A 23,063-nucleotide genomic window follows, 5' to 3' on the forward strand; every position below is an offset into this window, starting at 1 on the left:
CATTGCCTAAAATCTGTCTCTTCCCAGCCTCACAGTGATCCTCTTCCCCGGAGTGGCAGTCTCGGTTCTCCCTGGTGTGCAGCAGCTGACAGGCACCCTCCTCTGGTTTTACCTGCGGTTCCAATGCCCGACTCTCTTCACTACGAGCTGATCTTGGTGCAAACACTGGGGCATCTAAACTGAGGGTCCCTGCTGTGTCTCGCAGTGCTGTTGAAGTCTCTGTAATCAGCTGTGACTGCAGAGCTGAAGTTGCTGAGTCACCGCTCTCTCTACCCGGCCTCATCAGTTGTTCCCCTGCTTCTGAACACACTGCGGCTCCTGGGCACTTCCTCACATTGCTGCCAGCAGGCAGCAGAGCAGATACAGACATCAGTTCCTCTGAGGGCAACCTGTGGGCTGGTGAGTCTCCTGGGGCATCTAGTTGGTGGGTCTCTCCTGGGTCTCCCTGCGCTATGGAAGTCTCTACAATCAGCTGTGGCCCCAGGGCTGAAGCTGCTGAGTCACCATTGTCTCTTCCCTGCCACATCAGCTGTTTCCTGACGCCTGAGCGCTTCCTCACATTACCGTCAGCTGGTATTGGAGCCGCAACATGCGTCGGCTTCTCCGAGGGCGACCCATGAGCCTGTAAGTCTCTTGGGAGTCCCGATTTTACTGCTGGTGAGCTGGAGGCTTTTGCTTGCAGCATCGGTCTGTGTTGTCCTCCAGCTGGGAGTGGGCCCCTGCCAGGTTCTCCCCGACCATTCACATGTCTTGTTAGAGGATTTTTCTTTGTAGATCCGAGTCCATGCATCCTGTAGTCAGTTCCAGGCATATTTCTTCAGCTTTTAATCCAAAAAATTCCACTTTTAGTAAGCTTTTAGTAGCTTAAATAGGGGATTTTTCAGGAGCTCCTGAAGCACAGGTCTGCTCCCTTCCCCTGCAAACCACGCCTCCCCTCAGCAACGTTTTTAACAATGAACCATCAATAACTGATTTGGCCTTTTCTATATCCAAGCAATGCTCCCTCGTCTGAATTTTTAATTCCTGAGAAGTCAAACCAATGTATACCTTCTTACTGGGGCAAGAAGCATGATATATTACCCCTTTGGAGGAGTAGGTGATGTGTTTACAGATCTCAAACACCCGTGAACCATCATGATTCCCAAAGGTTTTACTTCTCACCAAGTTGGCACAAGCCTTGCAAAGCCCACATGGAAAGAAACCACTATCACTCAAAGACCTTTGTTTGTCTGACTCAAAATGACTATGAACCAAACAATCTCGTAAATTTCGAGCCCGCTTAGCTACCATAGAAGGAACAGGATCCAGTATTTTTCCCAAAATCGGATCTGTGAGCAGTATATTCCAAAGTCTTTTCAAGACATCCCTAAACTCATTCCACTGGTTATGAAAAGGCATTATAAATCTCACCTTGTTGTCCCCCTGGCACCCTTTGTGTGCCTGGCACAACAGGACATCTCTTGGGGTCTTCTTAGCTCAATAGTATCCTTTACAGATACTTCTGTGACTATATCCACGTTCCTCAAAGCACTGAGCAAGTTCCCTTGATTGCATCTCAAACTGATGGTTGTTGGAACAGATGCGCTTAACCCTCAGAAATTGACCAATGGGGATGCCCTGAATTAGAGGCCTGGGATGAAACGAGTCAGCGTGGAGTAGAGAATTGGTGGCCGTTTCTTTGCGAAAAATGGCAGTGGAAAGAGCCCCCTCCTCAGAAGCTGAAATGAAAAGGTCCAAAAAATCAATGGAGTGACCAAATTTGTAGGTGAGATGAATGTTAAATTGGTTTTCGTTCAGACTTTTCATGGTGGTTTCCAGGTCCTCTACTCGCCCCTCCCAAATAAACAAAACATCGATGAACCTTATCCAATTGTGGATATGTGTTGTGAGTTCATTTTCCCCTTCGTCACTGAGGTCTGGTGAACTCCCTATTCTGGTAAAGGAAGGTAATGAGCCTGATTATCAGGCACCTGAGTCTAATGATGATGACTGGCTGAGTGGAGTCACGGACTGGATATAAGGCTGCCGACGCCCTTCTGCCCTGTGGGTGATTTCTCTGTGGACTTCTAGGAAACCAGTCTGATTCCTGCTCCTCTAAAGCTAAGTTTTCTGCTTTGCCTTATTGCATTTGTGTTTTGTTTTTGTTTGCCTTGCTTTTCTGGATTCTGCCATTCCCTGCTGGGGTGAGCTGATTCTTCTTTTGCCTGTTGCTCTGTCTTCAGAATATTCCTGAGTACTGACATAGTCTTTTTGAAGCCTAGCGTCTTCAGGGCCTTTTTCACTGTCAGTCTGTTGGCTCTTATTTTCATAGGGTTTTTCACGGATTGCAGACAGCAGCCTTTCTGTCCTTTCCTATCTAGTTAGCTTGGGCCCCGTCTTTGCTCAGTCTATCTTTCTGTCTGTGTTGTGTTCTTTCTTCTTGCTTCACCGTCATTATATGTAGGGGGCTGCCTTTTGCTTTGGGGTCTGCTCTGGGGCAGTTTAGATTTCCCTTTCTGTCTTTAGGCTATTTAATTCTCCGGCTGTGATCGAGGGGTCTAGGGCATCGTAGGAACCCCCCACGGCTACTGCTAGTTGTGTTGATAGGTTCAGGGGTCTGCAATCCGATAGCTGCCAACCTCTCTGGTTTTCTGGACTTAGCTAGCATTTTTGTTTTTGCCTCCTACGGTGACTCAATCATAACAGAATCACCAGCCATACCGCAGATCCTAGGGTACTCAATAGCAGGAAAGAATTGTGTTTTAAAAAAAAAAAAATTTCCGCCTACCTTGCTCGTTCGCATGCTGTTGAACCAAAGATCCCTACACCTGATGTATTTTTTGGGGATCGATCTAAATTTTTGAGTTTCAAAAATAATTGTAAATTATTTTTTGCCTTGAAGCCTAACTCGTCAGGGAGCTCCGCGCAGCAGGTTAAAATTGTCATCTCTTTGGGCGTTTGCTTTGAAACCAGATGATCCTATTCTGACTAATGTGAACGCATTCTTTCAAGCCTTGGGGCTGTTGTATGACGAACCTAATGCTATTGATCAGGCTGAAAAGACCCTGTTGGCATTGAACCAGGGTCGAGATTCTGCAGAGTTGTACTGTCAAAAGTTCCGAAAGTGGGCGGTCCTTACTACCTGGAATGATAATGCCTTGGCTGCTCTCTTTCGGAAGGGTTTGTCAGAAGCCGTAAAAGATACTATGGTGGGATTTCCTGTTCCCTCTCGTCTGGACGATTCTATGTCATTAGCCATTCAGGTTGATCGGCGTTTACGTGAATGCAGGATTGCACGAGAGGTGTTGCCACCGGTAGAACAGACGTCTGAACCTATGCAATGTGATAGAGTTTTGTCTAAAGCGCAACGTCAGGAGTTCAGAAGGCGTAATAAGCTGTGTTTTTTTGTGGAGATGCTTCGCATATTATTTCTGTTTGTCCTAAACGAGAGAAACGCTTTGCACACACGTTTTCTGTTGGTGGTGTTCAACCTAAGTTTCTTCTGGCTATTACTCTGATCTGCTCCCTGTCCACATTTTCCGCCAAGGCTTTTGTGTATTCGGGAGCAGCGCTAAACCTAATGGACTTGGATTTTGCTAAACGTGGTGGATTTCCTATGACACCTCTGCAGACGTCTATCCCTTTGAGGGGGATTGATGCTACTCCTTTGGCGAAAAATAAACCTCAGTTTTGGACCCAGGTGGTCATGCGGGTCGTTTACCAGAAAAACATTCAGGCAAACTCACTTTAGGCTCTTCAGGGTGGACCTCTGGGCAATTACTGACGTGCTGATGTAAGCTGGCAACTTCCAACATTAACCATTGCATGTGTTGATCAAGATCCTGGACGCTGTTCATATTGCAGAAATCCAGGAGGTTTTTTGTTTTTTTTTAACTTTCTCAGGCTGGACAAACTGTTACGGTTCTGCAGCACAGGACTAGGGTAGGAGGGGGGGGGACTGACCCTGCACTGCGACTAGGCTGAAACCCTACGATGGAGTGGGCGACCTGTTCCTTGTGAATAGACTCACCGGTGATCCTAGATTAATCTCAAGCAAAGACCTATAGATAGGGGTACAAAAACGGGTCACCTCCAAATAGAAAACAAAGAGAAGGCTGTAGAAACAAACTGAAAACAGAAACTGTTATGAATGGGCACCGAGGTGCATAGCAGGCCCAGGCTAAGCCACAGAAAACCAGAGAGGTTGGTAACTAGCGGATGCAGACCCCTGATCCAGTCCGCACAACTAGCAGTAGCCGTGGAGCGTACCTACGATGATCCTAGACGCCTCGGCACAGCTGGAGAGCTAACTAAGCCTAAAGCAAGATAGCCCCAAACATATATTGTCAGTGAGACAAGATGAAAATACAAACGCAGGCAGAAAAATAGACTGAGCAAACGATGGGGCCCACACTGACTAGACAGGACAGGAAAGGAAAGACACTGTCTGCAATCACGCAAAAAACCCTGCAAAAGTCCAACACGTCTGATGCAAAAAACACTGAAATCACACGACTTCGCTCCCATTATATCAGCACTCTGGTATATTCTGAAAGCAAAGCAAAAAGAGACCAATGTAAAAGGGAACAAAACAAACTGGCACATGCAGTAACATATGGGCGGTGATTCAGCACAGCCCCAGCCGGAGCTAGCTGACCCGCACAAAGCAGAGATAAACAAAACCAGATCAAATGCAAGCAGAATAGCAAATGAACCACTTAGCTGAACATGCAGGGAAAGAGCAGGAGACATCAGACCTCAGGCGGCACAGGAAAAAAATCACCAGCAGGGATAGAGGGAGTCATGTTGTGAATTCGCTTTCTGGCCTACCTCTGGTTACTAGTGAAGGTAGTGGAGCTGGTTATATTGACAGAGGGGCCGCGAGTTCTCTTTCCGGGCTCCCTCTGGTGGTTACTGGAGGTAATGGAGCTGATCTAATTAACAGAGGCCTGCCACCTGATAATGAGGAGGATGCCTGGAGATATGGAGCAGGGCCGGACTGGGACTAAAATTCATCCCTGGCATTTGAAGTTACACAGGCTCACTAGTCACATGGTGATTATATAATATCTTTGAACACTTGTAGGTTACAAGAAGTGAGAGGAGATTAACACGACTATATAACATGTAGTCACAGCTGTGCCCAGTATTTCAGCTCAGTCCCATTTATTGCTTTTAGTTGCAGTACTCCTCCCAAAGCTCTGTCCCCTTTTGTACGCACGGTGACAGAATTCCTGGCAGAGCTGCTATCCATTGGGCAACCAGACCCCCTGGTCATAGCCGCCCCTATCATACCTCCCAACTTTTGAAGAAGGGAAAGAGGGACAAAGACTGTGGCCCGCGCAGTGCGCTGCTGCAAATTTTAGGCCACGCCCCGGCCACATCCATTTCGCAGCTAGTCACACCCATGTCCACGCCCAACCGCACCCATTTAGCACTGCTGATCACACTGACTGGTACTGAGGGCACAGTGGCTGGCATTATGGACACTTTCTGGTACTGTGGGCACACTGACTGGTACTAAGGAAGAGAGAAAACAGAGAGAGAGAAAAAAGAAAACAGAGAGAGAAAAAGAAAGAAGTAAAGAAAAGAAAAGAAAGAACAGAGAGAAAGAAAGAGGAAAGAAAAAGAAAGAAAGAGGGGAAAGAAAGAACAGAGAGAGAGAAAGAAAATGAGGGAAAGAGAACAGAGAATGAGAAGGAAAGATTCTATAAAGATACTATAGCAGCCCGGCTCCCATTGTAGTGCCCACCTGAACCTCCCGATGCAGGACATATCATGATCTGCTCACATGGCCAGCATCCCCGATTCCAAGGCGATCCTGCTGTCTGCGCTGTCGGAGGAGGACATGGTGATGGATCTGAAGCATTCCTAGTTCCGTCACAATCTCCTCATGAAATTATCTCATTTCTGGTCAGCTTCCAGCACATCACTTCCGGTGGAACGTCATGTGTGAGTTTTAAAATGCTCCTCGGAGCTCCGCCGTGTACTCCTGTGTCCGTGGGAAAAGCCCGCTTTGTATGCTTTGTACATACTTGGCTCCGCTCCGTACATCCCGTACACATATGGCTCCACTCCGTACACACACGGCTCCTCTCGGTACACCTCATAGACGCGCGGCTCCGCTCCGTACACCTCGTACACGCATGGCTACACTCAGGAACACCTCGTACACACACGGCTCCTCTCCGTACACCTCGTACACACACGACTCCTCTCCGTACGCCTCATACACACGCGGCTCCACTTTGTACACTTCGTATACACGGCTCCGCTCCGTACCCCTCGTACACACACGGCTCCTCTCCGTACACCTCGTACACACACGGCTCCGCTCCGTACACCTCGTACACACACGGCTCCGCTCCGTACACCTCGCACATGCGGCTCCGTTCCATACACCTCATACACACACGGCTCCTCTCCATACATACACGGCTCCGTTCCGTAAACCTCGTACACACACGTCTCCACTCCGCACACCTCGTACACGCTGCTCCACTCCGTACACCTCGCACACACACGGCTCCTCTCCGTACACCTCGTACACACGGCTCCTCTCCGTACACCTCGTACACACACGGCTCCTCTCCGTACACCTCGTACACGCTGCTCCGCTCTGTACACCTCGTACACACACGGCTCCTCTCCGTACACCTCGTACACACACGGCTCCTCTCCGTACACCTCGTACACACACGGCTCCACTCCGTACACCTCGTACACACATGGCTCCACTCCGTACACCTCGTACACACGGCTCTGTTCCGTACACCTCGTGCACACACGGCTCCTCTCTCCGTACACCTCGTACACACACGGCTCCGCTCCATACACCTCGTACACACACAGCTCTGCTCTGTACACCTCGTACACGTGGCTCCGCTCCGTACACCTCATACACACACAGCTCCTCTCCGTACACCTCGTACACATGCGGCTACGTTCTGTACACCTCATACACATGCGGCTCTGCTCCGTACACCTCGTACACATCTGGCTCTGCTCCGTACACCTCGTACACACACGGCTCCGCTCCGTACACCTCATGCACACACAGCTCTGCTACATCTACCCTGTAAACCCCTCCTGACCCCACACATACTTCCCTCATCCAGCACCATGACAACCAGCACAGCAGAGACCTGCAGACACCAAGAAGCAGGGCTGTGAGCACAGGACCTGTGATGAGGTCACAGGAGGGGCGAAGTCAGGGGTCTGGACAAAGACTCCTGATCATGTGACCCCTGACTCCTCCCCTCCTGTGACCTCATCACAGGTCCTGTGTACAGAGAAGAGAGCAGGCAAGCGACGCTGTTACTGGCTGCGGGGGGGTCTCATGCTAGGGCGAGGATGGGGTGCGTTGGGGGTGTGCGGCTTATCTCCCTGCAGTGAGGGATAGAAAAATCCCAGGAGGGTGGGAAACTATAACCGCTGTACCCACAGAGAGGGCCGGCGGCAGGAACAACAGCGAAGCCAGTGGCCGCATCAACTGGCAAGTGGCCAGATGAGCCGGCGCTGCCGCCCACGGCCCACATGACAGCGGCCCAGCGAGAAAATGCCCGGTTGGGCATATTACCAATCCGGGCCTGATCTGGAGTTTCTGACTGAATTTAAGACAGCCGACTCCCCCTATCCCTGCTGGTGATTTTTTCCTGCCTCCTGAGGTCTTAGTTTCCAGCTCAGTCCCTGCATGCTCAGCTAAGTGTTATTTTGCTATTGTTCACATTTGATCTGGTTTTGTCTATTTCAGTTTTGTGTGTTCGGCCAGCTCCGGCTGGGGCTGTGCTGAATTTCCATCCTTATGTTAATGCTTGTGCCAGTTTGTTTTTGTCCCTTATTAGATTGGCCTCTTTTTGCTTCGCTTTTAGAATATAACAGAGTGCTGATATAGTGGGCGAAGTCTAGTGACTTCAGTATATTTCTATCAGACATGTTGGGCATTTTTTGCAGGGTTTTTTGCGTGATTGCAGACAGTCTTTCTTTTCCTGTCCTGTCTAGTTAGTGTGGGCCCCATCGTTTGCTCAGTCTATTTTTCTACCTACGTTTGTGTTTTCATCTTGCCTCACCGACAATATATGTTTGGGGGCTATCTATTCCTTTGGGGTCTGCTCTGGGGCAGTTTAGATTTCCCCTTTCTTGCTTTAGGCTTATTTAGTTCTCCGGCTGTGTCGAGGGGTCTAGGATCATCGTGGGTACGCTCCACGGCTACTGCTAGTTGTGTGGATAGGATCAGGGGTCTGCAATCCACTTAGTTACCATCCTCTCTGGTTTTCTGTGGCTTAGCTTGGTCTTGCTATACTTCTCAGTGACCCAATCATAACAGAGTCAGCTGTCTTAAATCCCAATCAGACACCCCAGATCTCCATTCGTCACCTCATTATCAGGTGGCAAGCCTCTGTCAGTCAGATCAGCTCCACTACCTCCAGTAACCACCAGAGGGAGCCCAGAAAGAGAACTCTCAATCTGACCATCTCCACTATCTTCAGTAATAACCAGAGGGAAGCCAGAGAGAGAATTCACAACAGTACCCCCCCATGAGGAGGGGTCACCGAACCCTCATCCACGCCACCAGGCCGGTCAGGATGGGCCCGGTGATAAGCACGAACCAATCTTTCGGCATGAATGTCAGAAGCAGAGACCCAAGAATTATCCTCCTGGCCATAACCCTTCCATTTGACCAGGTACTGGAGTCTCCGTCTAGCCAAACGAGAATCCAATATTTTCTCTACCTCATACTCCAAATTACCTTTAACTAATACAGGGTCAGGAGGCGCCGCCATGGGAACTACTGGCTCTACAAACCTCTTCAACAAGGAATTATGGAACACGATATGAATCTTAAACGTAACTGGAAGAGCCAAACGGAAAGAAACAGGATTAAGGATTTCCAAAATCTTATAAGGTCCAATGAATCTTGGCTTGAATTTTGGAGACCCAACCTTCATAGGAATATTCCTTGAAGACAACCAAACCATATCACCCACTTTACCGAGGACCAATCGTCCTATGCCGGTTGGAAAACCGTTGGGCTTTTTCCTGAGAGTGGGACAACTTATCGACCACTTGGTCCCAAATCTGCTGCATTCTCTATACCACAGAATCCACACTTGGGCAGGCCGAAGATTCCACATGAAGAAAATTGAGGATGAAACCCAAAGTTACAGAAAAAGGGCGACATCAAAGTGGCAGAACTAGCCCTATTGTTTAGTGCAAATTCGGCCAAGGGCAAAAATGAGACCCAGTCATCCTGATCAGCAGATATGAAACATCTCAAATAGGATTCCAAAGTCTGGTTTGTTCTCTAAGTCTGCCCATTGGTCTGAGGATGAAATGTAGAGAAGAAAGATAACTGAATTCCCAGTTTGGAACAAAAAGCTCTCCAAAATCTGGAAACAAACTGGATTCCTCTGTCCGACACAATGTTCTCAGGAATCCCGTGCAACCGAACCACCTGTTGTAAAAACAAGGGCACCAACTCAGAAGAAGATGGCAACTTTGGGAGTGGTACTAGATGGACCATCTTAGAAAATCTATCACGGATCACCCAGATAACAGTCATTCTCTGAGAGACACGAAGATCAGAAATAAAATCCATTGAGATATGAGTCAATGGCCTCCTGGGCACCGGCAGGGGCATCAACAACCCACTAGAACGAGAACAGGGCTTGGACCGAGAACAAGTCCCACAGGACAGCACAAAATTCCTGACATCACAAGATAAGGCAGGCCACCAAAAAGACCGACTCACCAAATCTCTGGTACCAAAAATACCTGGATGACCAGCCAACGCGGAGCAATGAATTTCAGACATTACTCTTTTCCTCCACTGGTCAGGGACATACAATTTTCCCATAGGGCAACGTTCAGGTTTGTCCTCCTGAAATTCCTCCAGGGCACGTCTCAAATCGGGTGAGATGGCAGAAAGAACTACACCCTCATTTAGAATGGTAGTAGGCTTGGTCACATCAAGAGAATCCGCAAAGAAACTGCTATAAAGGGCGTCCACCTTAACATTCTTAGTGCCCGGAAGAAAAGAGACCACAAAATTAAAACGCGTGATAAACAAGGCCCACCTAGCCCATCTAGGATTCAAGCATTTGGCTGATTCAAGATAAATCAAATTCTTGTGGTCGGTGAGGACCACAACTTGATGTCTAGCTTCCTCCAACCAATGTCTCCACTCTTCAAATGCCCATTCCATGGCCAACAATTCCCGATTCCCAACGTCATAGTTACGTTCAGATGGGGAGAATTTTCGAGAAAAGAAGGCACAGGGATTCATCTTAGAAGTCACTGAATCTCTTTGGGACAAAACGGCTCCTGCACCAATCTCAGAAGCATCTACCTTCACCTGAAATGGGAGTGAGGCATCTGGTTGTCGTAGAACCGGAGCAGAAGTGAATCTCCGCTTAAGCTCCTGAAATGCCGAATCTGCCTCTGGAGACCAATTCATCACATCAGCGCCCTTTTTGGTCAAATCAGTCAGTGGTTTAACAATACCAGAAAAATTACTTATAAATTTACGGTAGAAATTAGCAAAACCCAAAAACTTCTGGAGAGCCTTCAAAGAAGTGGGCTGAACCCAATCATAAATGGCTTGTACCTTGGCCGAGTCCATTTCAATAGCCGACGAAGACAAAATAAATCCCAAAAATGAAATCCTCTGTGTCATGATCCAGGACGGGATTTCGCTTTGACCCGTCCTGGTTAGACTATGGGTTAATTGTGCTGCCTCTCTCTGGCAGCAGGAGGCTATTTAGTGCTCACTGGACCTGGGTCCGGTGTCAGTTATACTCCTGCCCTCGGCTGAGTTAAGTGACCTCTTGTATACGTGTGCCTTGTGCCTGATATCTTGCTTGCTTGTTCGGTTGTGCTCTGGTTCTGTCCCTGTTACGAGTTCTGCCTGACCCTCTTGTACTGCACTACCTCTCGTGTATGACTCTCTGCTTGTGTCCCGATTTCTCTCTGCTCGTCCCCTTGGTACCACGTCACCCTCTTGTGTATGACCTTTGGCTTTGTCTGACTACCCGTCTGTTTGTCCCTCCTGTACCTCATTTGCCCGTACTGCTGTGACCTCTGTTTTGCCTGACTCTGAGTTGTTGTATGGTGTCCTGTCCTATCTGAACACAGGACACTAAGCCCCGTCCCCTTGCAGTCACATGACCATAGGTCCCGTGCAGACTATTCAGTTTCAGTGTCCGCAGGTCTTATGCCTCTTTACTTTCCAGCGCTGACTGGACCCTGACACTATTAGCCTGAAGCACGCATTGTCACCTCTGCTGCCCTGCTCCCCAGGTAACTTTTAGCACTGCTTCTGTACTCAGGACACGCGCACTGGCTCTATGAGCAAGTGCAGTGCGGTGTCTCTGACACTCTGTACACCAAAGAGGCACTTCGATCCCTTAACATACAGAAAAAAATCCAAAAAAAACACACAGTCCGGACATGTTCCACATGAGAATCTCAATCGCTGGAAAAGATCAAAATATCATCCAGATAAATGATCAAAAACGTATCCACAAAGTCCCGAAAAATATCGTTCATAAAAGACTGGAAGACAGAAGGGGCATTAGTGAGCCCAAAAAGCATCACCAGGTACTCAAAATGTCCCTCCAGAGTATTAAACGCCGTCTTCCATTCATCCCCATGCTTGATGCGAATAAGATTATACGCCCCCTGAGGTCAAGCTTGGTAAACCAACAGGCACTTTTAACTCTGGAAAATAAATCAGAAATCAGGGGCAACGGGTACTGATATTTAAGAGTGATTTTGTTAAGGGAACGATAGTCAATACATGGCCTTAATGAACCATCTTTCTTGGCCACAAAAAGAAAACCAGCACCTAAAGGTGAAGAGGATGGTCTAATATGACCCTTCTCCAACGACTCCTTGACATAAGATCGCATAGTATCATGTTCGGTTACCGATAAGTTGAAAAGCCGACCCTTGGGAAATTTACACCCGGGCATTAACTTAATTGCTCAGTCATAACTCCTATGAGGAGGCAAAGATGCAGACTTACTCTCACTGAATACATCAGAAAAATCAGCCAAATAGTCAGGAATATCATGAGACTGGGGAGAGGTGGAGAAAACAGGAATGTCACTAAGAACACATTGACAACCCCAACTCACCACAGACGCAGATTTCCAATCTAAAACAGGATTATGAGTTTGCAACCAAGGGAAACCCAGGACAATAGTATCATGCAAATTGTGCAACACCAAAAATGTACAATTTTCTTGGTGGTCTGGAAAAACCTGCATTATCTCCTGGGTCCAAAACTGGGGTTTATTCTCCGCCAAGGGAGTAGCATCAATACCCCTCAAAGGGATAGGAGTCTGCAGGGGTATCATGGGAAAACCACAACATTTAGCAAAGTCCAAATCCATCAGATTCAAAGCTGCTCCTGAATCAACAAAAGCCTTAGCGGAAAATGTAGACAAAGAGCAGATCAGGGTAATCGCCAAAAGGAAGTTAGGCTGTACACTGCCTACCGCAAATGTGTGAGCAAAATGCTTTTCTCATTTAGGGCAGACAGCAATAGTATGAGAGGTGTCCCCACAGAAAAAACACAACTTATTACGCCTTCTAAACTCCTGACGTTGCGCCCTAGACAAAACCCCATCACATTGCATGGGTTCAGACGTTCGTTCAAAAGGCGGCTACGCCTCTCGTGTAGTTTTACGCTCACGTAAATGCCGATCAACTTGAATGGCTAACGACATAGAATCATCAAGACCAGAGGGAACAGGAAATCCCACCATAACATCTTTTATGGTTTCTGCCAAACCCTTCCGAAAGAGCGCTGCTAAGGCACGTCATTCCATGTAGTAAGGACCGCCCACTTTTGGAATTTTTGACAGTATAACTCTGCAGAATCCTGACCCTGGTTCAATGCCAATAGGGTTTTCTCAGCTTGATCAATAGCATTATATTCATCATACAACAACCCCAAGGCTTGAAAAAATGCATCCACATTAGTCAGAATAGGGTCTCCAGGTGTCAGAGAAAAAGCCCAATCCTGGGGATCACCGCGCAGCAAGAAGATGACAATTTTAACCTGCTGCACAGAGCTCCCTGATGAGTTAGGCTTCAAGGTAAGAAATAGTTTACAATTATTCTTAAAATTCAAAAATTTAGACCGATCCCCATAAAACTCATCAGGAGTAGGGATTTTTGGTTCAACAGCAGATGATTGAACGAAATAGGCGGAAATTCCCTGCACTTCAGCAGCAAGCTGCTCAACATGATCAGATAATTGCTTAGTCTCCATTTAGAAAAAAAAATCCTCCTACAGCCCCAGAAAAAAAAGAGAGGAAAGAATATATGAAAAAAATTTGACACTTTTTTTTTTTTTTAATTCTTTCCTGCTTTAGAGTACCCTAGAGTCTACAGATAGGCTGGTGATTCTGTTATGAATGGGCACCGAGGGGGATAGCAGGCCCAAGCTAAGCCACAGAAAACCAGAGAGGTTGGTAACTAAGCGGATGCAGACCCCTGATCCTGTCCACACAACTAGCAGTAGCCGTGGAGCGTACCTACGATGATCCTAGATGCCTCGGCACAGCCGGAGAGTTAACTAAGCCTAAAGCAAGAAAGGGGAAATCTGAACTGCCCCGGAGCAGACCCCAAAGGACTAGCCCCCAAACATATATTGTCGGTGAGGCAAGATGAAAATACAAACGCAGGCAGAAAAATAGACTGAGCAAACGATGGGGCTCACACTGACTAGACAGGACAGGAAAGGAAAGACACTGTCTGCAATCACGCAAAGAACTCTGCAAAAGTCCAACACGTCTGATGCAAAAAACACTGAAGTCACACGACTTCGCCCCCCACTATATCAGCACTCTGGTATATTCTGAAAACAAAGCAAAAAGAGACCAATATAAAAGGGGACAAAACAAACTGGCACATGCAGTAACATATGGGCGGTGATTCAGCACAGCCCCAGCCGGAGCTAGCTGACCCGCACAAAGCAGAGATAAACATAACCAGATCAAATGCAAACAGAATAGCAAATTAACCACTTAGGTGAACATGCAGGGAAAGAGCAGGAGACATCAGACCTCAGGCGGCACAGGAAAAAAAATCACCTGCAGGGATAGAGGGAGTCAGCTGTCTTAAATCCCAATCATAAACCCCAGATCTCCAATCGTCTTCCTCATTATCAGGTGGCAAGCCTCAGTCCATCAAATCAGCTCCACTACCTCCAGTAACCACCAGAGGGAGCCCAGAAACAGAACTCTCAATCTGACCCGCTCCACTATCTTCGGTAATCACCAGAGAGAAGCCAGAGAGAGAATTCACAACAAGAAACTAAGACTAGCAGAACCAGAGGTCCCAGAACTGCACTAATTAAACACACAGAAGGCAAAGCAAGGCTCCAAGCCAGACTTCAAGTGGATTAACACTGTAGTCCAGCAAGGAATGGGAGACAGGTGCAGGTTAATAAAGGGTGATACTATCACTTGACAAAAGACAAACCCAGCACCAGGGGAGAAAGATTAGCAGCCAGAACACTACAAGAAAATGGCAGATAGTCAGAAACTGAACAGATTCTAACAATCCCGTAGGGGACTGTAGACTTGGGAGGTGGTAAGGTGAAGTGAGTATTGTCAATGACACTGCCAGAGCGCCCGGATAGCCAAGGTGGATACCCGGTTTCTGCCAGAATATCTGCCTGACTTTGGGGATGTGTTTTTGGAACAGGGGTGTCAAGAACTCCCCCCTCATCGTCTTTATGATTGCGCCTTTAATCTTATTGCTGGGGCCAAGCTCCCTAAGAGCAAGTCATATAATATTTATGCTCTGGAGAGGTAGGCTATGAAGGACTATATCGCAGAAAGTCTGGTGATATATGGGAGGTTATGCTCCTGCCTAGATTTCCGTGAACTTAATTGCATCACAGACAGGATCCATTTCCTCTCCTTCTCATTCCAGACCTCTTTAACCAGATCATCACAGCAAAATTGTTTTCTAAACTGGATCTCAGGGGAGCATATAATATTATTTGAATTAAAAAGGGGGCTCAGTGAAAGACAGCCTTTAATACACCTAAGGGCACACTATGAAAGCCCTGTGATTCCATTTGGGTTGATTAATGCTCCTGCCGTCTTTCAGCACTTTGTAAATTAAATTTTTTGGCACCTGGCAGGTAGATTTGTGGTTCTCTATCTTGATGACGTATTGATTTATTCACCTGACCTTGAGGCACATCAGGTTCATGTTAGGCAGGTCTTACAGATATTCAGAGACAATAAATTACTTGTCAAACCAGAGAAATGTATGTTCTTGGCTCAGTAGATCCCTTTTCTGGTTAATTACTTATTGTTCACCGGTTTTCGCACGGATCCGGCGAAAAGTCCAGGTGGTACTGGATTGAGATCATGCTAAAGACTTAAAAGCTTTACAGAGGTTTTTAGGTTTCGTCAATTACAACCGTAGGTTCATCAACAACTTTTCGGCAGTGGCAAACCTCTGAAGGATATGACCAGTAAAGGAACTGACTTTTCCAAATGGTCCAGTGAGGCATTTGATACTTTAAAGAACTGTTTTTTGTCTGCACCAATTCTTATACAGTCTGACGTCACTCAGCCAGTCATTGTAGAGGTAGACGAGTCTGAAGTGAGGGTTGGGGCTGTATTGTCGAATGGCGCATCTCCAAGAAAATGGTGTCTGTGTGCATACTTTTCAAAGAAACTGTCGTCCACTGAGAAAAACTCTTGGCAATAAAGTAGGCTTTTGAAGAGTGGTGACATTTTTTGGAGGGGGAAGTTCAACTAGTCATGGTAATCACTGATCATAAAAATCTTTTATATTTGGAGTCTGAAAAGCATCTGACACATAGACAGACAAGATGGTCAATGATCTTCACCAGATTCAACTTTTTTGTGACATATAGAAAATGGTAGTTATTGCAACTATATATTCTGATCTGGAGAGGGAGGTCATAGAGGCTCAGGGGGATGCCCCTGCTGCCTGCCCTTCAGTTAAAATGTTTGTTCCTGTGAATCTCCTTAAAATTTTAAGTGAAAATCATGGTTTGGTCTTGGCCTGATATACTGGTAGTAAATCCACTCTAGATCTTCTTACTCATCATTTTGGTAGACTGTGGTGCACCAGGATGTTCAGGAGTATGTAGCTGCCTGCAGTATTTGTGTGCGTTCCAAGACCCCACATACGCGTCCATCTGGGGCTCTTCAACCTTTGGTGATTCCCTGTAGACCTTTGACTCATTTGTCGGTAGATTTAATCACTGAACTACCCGTGTTGGCAGGTAATACTGTTATATTAGTGGTGGTGAACAGATTCAGTAAGATATTTTATTTCTTTGCGCTGCCCGTTTTACCTAATGCCAAGACCTTGGTGCAAATTTTTGTCAAAGAAATTGTGAAGTTGCATGGGATTCCTTCTGATATTATTTCTGACTGAGGGGTGCAATTTATTTCCAAATTTTGGAAAGCATTTTATGCTCGTTTGGGGATCCATTTTTCATTTTTTTCTGCCTTTCTTCCACAGTCTAATGGACAAACTGAACATGTGAACCAGAATCTATAGACATATATTTGGTGTTATGTGTCTAATCAGGAGGATTGGGGTTCTTACTTACCTGTAGCTGAATTCGCTGTGAATAATCATTGTCATGAATCTACTAGCAAGTCCCCATTCTTCGGGGCATTCGGATTTCATTCTTATATCTACTCCTTCAATAGGAATCGTTCTTCAGCAGTATCTGAGAAAGAATGGTTTTCTTCATCTATTACATCAGTGTGGCAAGGTGATCTTGATATTTTGAAGAAGATGGGGTCCAACTGTAAGAATGTGGTTGAACGAAGACGATTGGTGGGTCCGGACTTGTGTTGATGATTATGTGTGGTTGTCCTCAAAGAATATTAAGTTGAAGGTTCCTTCTTGGAAATTGGGACTCAGGTACATAGGTCCTTATAAGATTGTGGCCGTCTTCAATCCAGGAGCGTTTCGCCTTGATTTGCTGCCCACTTTTAAGATTCATAATGTGTTATACCGATCTCAACTCAAAAAATACATTGCTTCCTCTGAGCCATCTCCACCTCCACCTTCCCCAATCATTGTTAACGGGAATCTGGAATTTCAGATAGCTAAGATTATCAATTCTCGCTTGGTTCGTCAGTTTCTTCAGTATCTGGTGCACTGGAAGGGTTACTGTCCTGATTAAAGAATGTGGGTACCAGCATCTGATGTTCATGCTATCAGGTTGGTTCTGTGTTTTCACACAGCACACCCAGATAAACCCGGCCCTAAGGTTCTGGAGGTTCCATTTAGAAGGGTGGGTACTGTCATGGGGATGCCACAACATAGAGGGGCCAGAAGATTGTGGTGTTCGGTTTCAAAATCTTGTGCATCGATTAGAAGTACTTCACCATCTTATTAAACAGTGCAGTTTTTTTGCTTGCTGGCAGTGCAAGGATTAATCTGTTCAGTTGACATTCCTAGAACTTTCCTACCAGGATTGTCTCAGATGTCCAGTGTTTTCCACTCCTTTCTGCTATATGTACTCACCTTTGGGACTTAGGAATTGCCAGTGTTAGCTCTTACTGCCTGGTTTGGATTTGGAGGTGTAGTTCATGGTCTTGCAGCATGGGCGCTGTGAGGCCCCAGGCCAACCGCCCTGCTGGTGCATGGTCGCTGTGGCGGTGATTAGTGCATGCCACTGCTCCATTAAGGCATTGCTGTGACGTGGCATTGGGTTCATAGAGTCTGATCAGAATATAAAACTAAGACTCTCATGTTCAATTATGCATATTTTTGCCTAGCGGCATGACATCAATGTATGATTTTTTGGACGTTTTATTTTATTTTTTTCAGCGTGATTGGAGTTGGCATTTGGAGATTTGTTCAGGAGATTTTTGCTTGCAGTTTTGCTTCTGTGCACATCCTGATGCTCTTATATTTGGTTTCTCCTTTATTTTACTCCCCTGTTTTCCACTATGTTGTTTGTTGAGTGTATTTTGCATGATTGTTATTTTCATTTATCCTTGGCTGTCTTCCCTTGTTTGCCTGGTTAGTGTTATCCCATACACTTCACCTTCCCACCTCCCCACATGGGGGAGGGAACAGATAAGGGTTGAATAGAAGCACAGCAAGGTATGTGAACCCGGCGTCTCCAACTTCAGGAGTAATCCGGGGGACAGGGATTAACTTGGGCGCCCCTAGTTTTAGGGACCTGGTTAGCTCCCACGGTCCCAAGACATAACCCTTTGGATTCCTATATAAATAGGGACAGCGGCTTCTGAGGAGTCTGACAGAGAAAGATGGCTTTTTCTGTCGACACCTGTGCAGCATGTTGTCGGAGTGCCGATGGTAACAAGGAGGGCAAACAGTGGTACATTGATGATAGAAGAGTATGTTACCTGTCACATTAATGTTGAAATTAATACATACAGTACCTGAATATGAAATGCACATAGGTAAGATTAATAAACAATAGTGCTTTGTCCCAGCTCAGTAATAAGGTAAAATGAAAAAAAAGCACAAGCTTAGCTGTTTGATTTTGTATACCAGAATAAACTTTTGTTGTAATTGTCCTACTATTTTCTTTATAACAATAGAATACTGTGTTGAGTGTAAATACCTGTTACCACAGGGTTTAACTTTTCAGGGGAACACGCACCACAGTGTCTTGTGACTCACTATTAGTTGGGTCTCTTATGATTCATGACTGTTTGATAGATCTGTTTTTATAAGTGGCTTGACATTTACCTACAATGAAGAAAAACATTGAGCGTTATGTTCAGAAATGAAAGAATCTGTGCATGTAGAACATTGTGAAGTTTACAATTCTATGGTGTTTTGATGTTAAACCAAAATACTTTCTTCATAATGAAAGCTAAAAGACTTCCTGTTGCCAGCCACCAGCCAGTCTAGCACATAATGTGGTAGATTACAGCTAGGTCCTCCTACAGTTGTGCTCAAAACTTTACATACCTCCCAGAATTTTTGCTTTCTTGGCCTTATTTCAGAGAATATGAATGATGGCAGCACGATGGCTCAGTGGCTGGCACTGTAGCCTTGCAGCGCTGGGGTCCTAGGTTCAAATCCCACCAAGGGCACCATCTGCATGGGGTTTGTATCTTCTCCCTGTGTTGCGTGGGTTTCCTCTGAGTACTCTGGTTTCCTCCAACATTCCAAAGACATACTGATAGGAAATTTAGATTGTGTGCCCCATCGGGAACAGTGCTGATAATATAATGTATATAAAGCGCTGTGGAATTATTGGCGCTATATAAATGAATTAAATAAATAACACCAAAACTTTTTCTCCATTTATGGTTAGTGGTTGGGGTAAGTTATTTATTATCAAACTACTGTGTTTTATATTTTTAAATCATAATGATAACCCAAAACATCAAAATGACCAAGATCAAAAGTTCACATACCCCATTTCTTAACTTCGTGTTTTGCCCCTCTAACATCAATGACAGCTTGAAGTCTTTTTTGGTAGTTGTGGATGAGGTTCTTTATTTTCTCAGATGGTAATGCTGCCCACTATTCTTGGCAAAAAGCCTCCAGTTCCAGTAAATTCCTGGGCTGTCTGGCATGAACTACGCACTTGAGAGCTCCCCAGAGTTGCTCAAAGATATTGAGGTCAGGAGACTAAGATGGGCACTCCAGAACCTTCACTTTGCTCTGCTGTAGCTAATGACAGGTCGACTTGGCCCTGTGTTTTGGATCGTTGGCCAAAAAGTTCAATTTTGGTCTCATCACTCCAAATTACCTTGTTCCAGAAGTTTTGAGGCTTGTCTCGGTGCTGTTTTGCGTATTGTAAGCGAGATACTTTGTGGCATTTGCGGAGTAATGGCTTTCTTCTGATGACTTGACCATGCAGCCCATTTTTCTTCAAGTGCCTCCTTAATGTGCATCTTGAAACAGCCACACCGCTAGTTTTCAGAGAGTCCAGTATTTCGGCTGATGTTATTTGTGGGCTTTTCTTTGCATACCGACCAATTTTCCTGGCAGTTGTTGACAAAATTTTTGTTGGTCTGCCTGACCGTGGTTTTTTTTTTGCAGAGCCCCTGATTTTCCATTTGTTAATCATAGTTTGAACTCTGATTGGCATTATCAATTCCTTGGATATCTTTTTGTATCCCTTTCCTGTTTTATACAGTTTAACTACCTTTTCCCTTAGATCCATTGACAATTCTTTTGCTTTCCCCATGACTCATAATCCAGAAACATTAGTGGCTGGATGAAAGATGCAATAGTCTGTCTGGGTCCCAGAAACACATTCAGTTTTTATGCACACAAACTGATTACAAGCAAACAGGTCACAGGTGAGGATGTTATCTTTAGTAGCAATTCAAACCCATTTGTGTCAACTACTGTGCATGTTATCAGGCCCAAATCACCAGAGTATGTAAACTTTTCATCAGGGTCATTTGGATGTCTTGTGTTGTCATTATGATTTAAAAAGAGAAAACACAGTAGTTTGACAATAAATGGCTTCAACCAACCACTAGCCATGAGTGGAGAAAACATTTTGGTGTAATCTATTTATGTAATTGCCTCGTAATGTTTTCATTTCCTGTTCTTTCCAGATGTCACCGTATCCCAGAATTCCAAGCAGAGGATGTTCACCGACCGCCATATTCGGACACCCAAGTGATGGGTGTCTCAATATCTCAATATGGAAACTGTTACTGGTACTAACCCATTGCGCGGTACCACCAGCGGAACACTGTCGCACCACACACACACACTCTATATGCGGTACGCACCACTCACACGCAGCCTCTTGCACAGTACCACCAGCGGAACACCGTCGCACTGCTCCTGCGCAAATTCCGTGCAGGCGCAATGAATCATTCAGCTGTGTACACAGTCAGACACAGGGGTGAGAAAGACAGAGCACAGGGGGGAGACAGCTCAAACGGGACAGCACATGAGGGGAGAACACAGCACAGGAAGGATAGAGACAGCAGACAAGGGGGATAGCACATGGGGTAGACAGGTCAAAGAAGAGAGCACAGACGAGAGAAGTCAGCACACGGGGAAAGAGAGAGTGGATAGGTGGGTGAGCACATGGGGGGGATTCTCTATGCTGCAAAGCCTGCCCCCATTGTGACATTACTGCCCTCCCGATGCAATTGCATTGGGCCTCCATCTAGTCATTCATAGTCTCTGAAAAAAGTCCAAGAAAGCAAAAATTCTTACAGGGTATGTAAACTTTTGAGTACAACTGCATATAAAATTAAGCGCACAAGTTTATTTACAGCAAGCTAAATTCTGTAGTAATTTAGAATATTGTTATTCCACTGTGTTTATACACTTCTCAACATTGAAATTGCAACACCAAGAAGGCAAATTTGTAATATTATGGAAACATAGGATCTATAGAGATGTTAATGATATGAAAAATATGAAAAAATGGAAACAACATGACTAACCGATGGCACGATGCAACTGCTGAGTAGTAAACTTTTACCGATCAACAGATGTTTAAATGCCTGTTTATACAAGCAGACCAAAGTAAATGATGTACACTGAGCGATCTTTACTAGTGCCAGTCCTGGTTACCACAGGACGATGCTTTGCTGAGAATGATTATTTTTTTGTTTTCCACCAAAGATCATTTCACACAATGAATGAGCATTTTGTTGTTCATCAGGTGATTAATGATTATCTTTTGCAATATAAATGCAGCTTTAGTATAGTTATTCTGAGAAAGCCTAACTCTGTCCAGAGTTAGGTAAGTAGAGCAATAAAAAGATAACTGTGAGGAGCTGGCCTTGTTCTAAGACTTTTTTACCAATGGACATAGAGCGATATCCGTGGATCTAAGAGATGCAGACTTTTTCCAGCACGGAGCACCAGTTACATCAATTTTATTGTTGTGTTTTATTACAGATTTGCTTGCTCGTCAGTTCAGCCTCAAGAATCAATATTTCCATTCAGTGACAGTAAGCATAGGAAAACATGCGGGATGGAGTTTATGCATACATAAGGCAAGACCCAAGATAGGAATCAAGGAACACAATCATTCCATTAGTCTCCCAGACACCAGTTCTATTGTGTGGATGGGGATAGTAGACCCAATGGAGCCATCACCAAAGGGGGTCTCACATGCAGTCTCAGGTGATGGGCTTCTGGAACATTCTTCATTCTTTGAACTAAAAGCAAATGTTTAAGGAGGAGGGTGTGAACACTTCTGCTCATCCAGGGGGCTGATCCCAGTGAGGGAGAACAAGAAGTCACATGTCTAGTGAGAGATTTACTGGAGTGACGTTGAGGGACGAAGATCAAGGCTGAGATTCTGGAGCCCGTGGATGGATGGCTTATGGAGTTTGGAGATCTGTTGCCGGCTGGGCTGGTTTCCCCTGCTACGGTGGAGGGATATGTCTACTGGATTTAAAGAACTTTCTTAAGGACTGTTGCTGCTGGATACATGTGCTTTGGTCATACGAGATACGAAATCTGTGGGCCAACCACATACAGTGGATACAGTGAATATTGCCTGTTATGGGGACAGTGGGACTACCAGCCCTGGGGAGAGGACCGTGTGGACTGGGGACACTATATTTTGGCCATCTACCAGGACTTGTTGTAAAACCATGGATGTAAGGAATAAAAAATGGTTGTGCTTTTAACCTGCCTAGATGATTATTACAACCCACAACCTCACATCTTCACAGTAACCATATCAGACAGCAGTCTGTTCTTAACTATACTGTACTCATAAGTTCATCAACATACCTCTGAGAGTCAATACTGGTGCCTCTGGAAATATGGTCAAAAGTGGGGTTTGGGCATACATGAGGAAAATTGCGGGCAGATTTTTTGTAGGGACTAGCAAGACTACAATGGGTTTCCTGTAAATGCACAACATAAAGTCATTTTTGCATATGAGATCCAGAAGTATAGAATGTTTCTATGGGCTATGGAAGCTTTTAACATTTAGGAACCCTACAAAACGAATCCCCATTAATAGAGGGGATGGGAAAAAGATGGTAAACTTAAGGAATGATAAGTAGAAATTGAACACTAGATGGGAGTAAAAGGGGAGAGTTAAAAGAAATACAATAGATTAAATGCTGAATTCC

The 23,063-nt window shown here is 45.5% G+C and overlaps 1 long non-coding RNA gene across 1 annotated transcript; it reads left to right on the forward strand.

Annotated features, from left to right (window-relative positions):
- Window positions 1-210: 210 nt before the first annotated feature.
- LOC141089447 (uncharacterized) lies at window positions 211-22,610 on the forward strand. Its single transcript, XR_012232291.1, has 2 exons — window positions 211-399; window positions 21,871-22,610. It is a non-coding gene; the product is annotated as an uncharacterized lncRNA (long non-coding RNA).
- The last annotated feature ends 453 nt before the right edge of the window (window positions 22,611-23,063 follow it).

This window comes from Dendrobates tinctorius, unplaced genomic scaffold, assembly GCF_039654945.1.
Source record: "Dendrobates tinctorius isolate UK_male_01 unplaced genomic scaffold, ASM3965494v1 ptg000046l, whole genome shotgun sequence".
Classification (NCBI taxonomy): domain Eukaryota; kingdom Metazoa; phylum Chordata; class Amphibia; order Anura; family Dendrobatidae; genus Dendrobates; species Dendrobates tinctorius.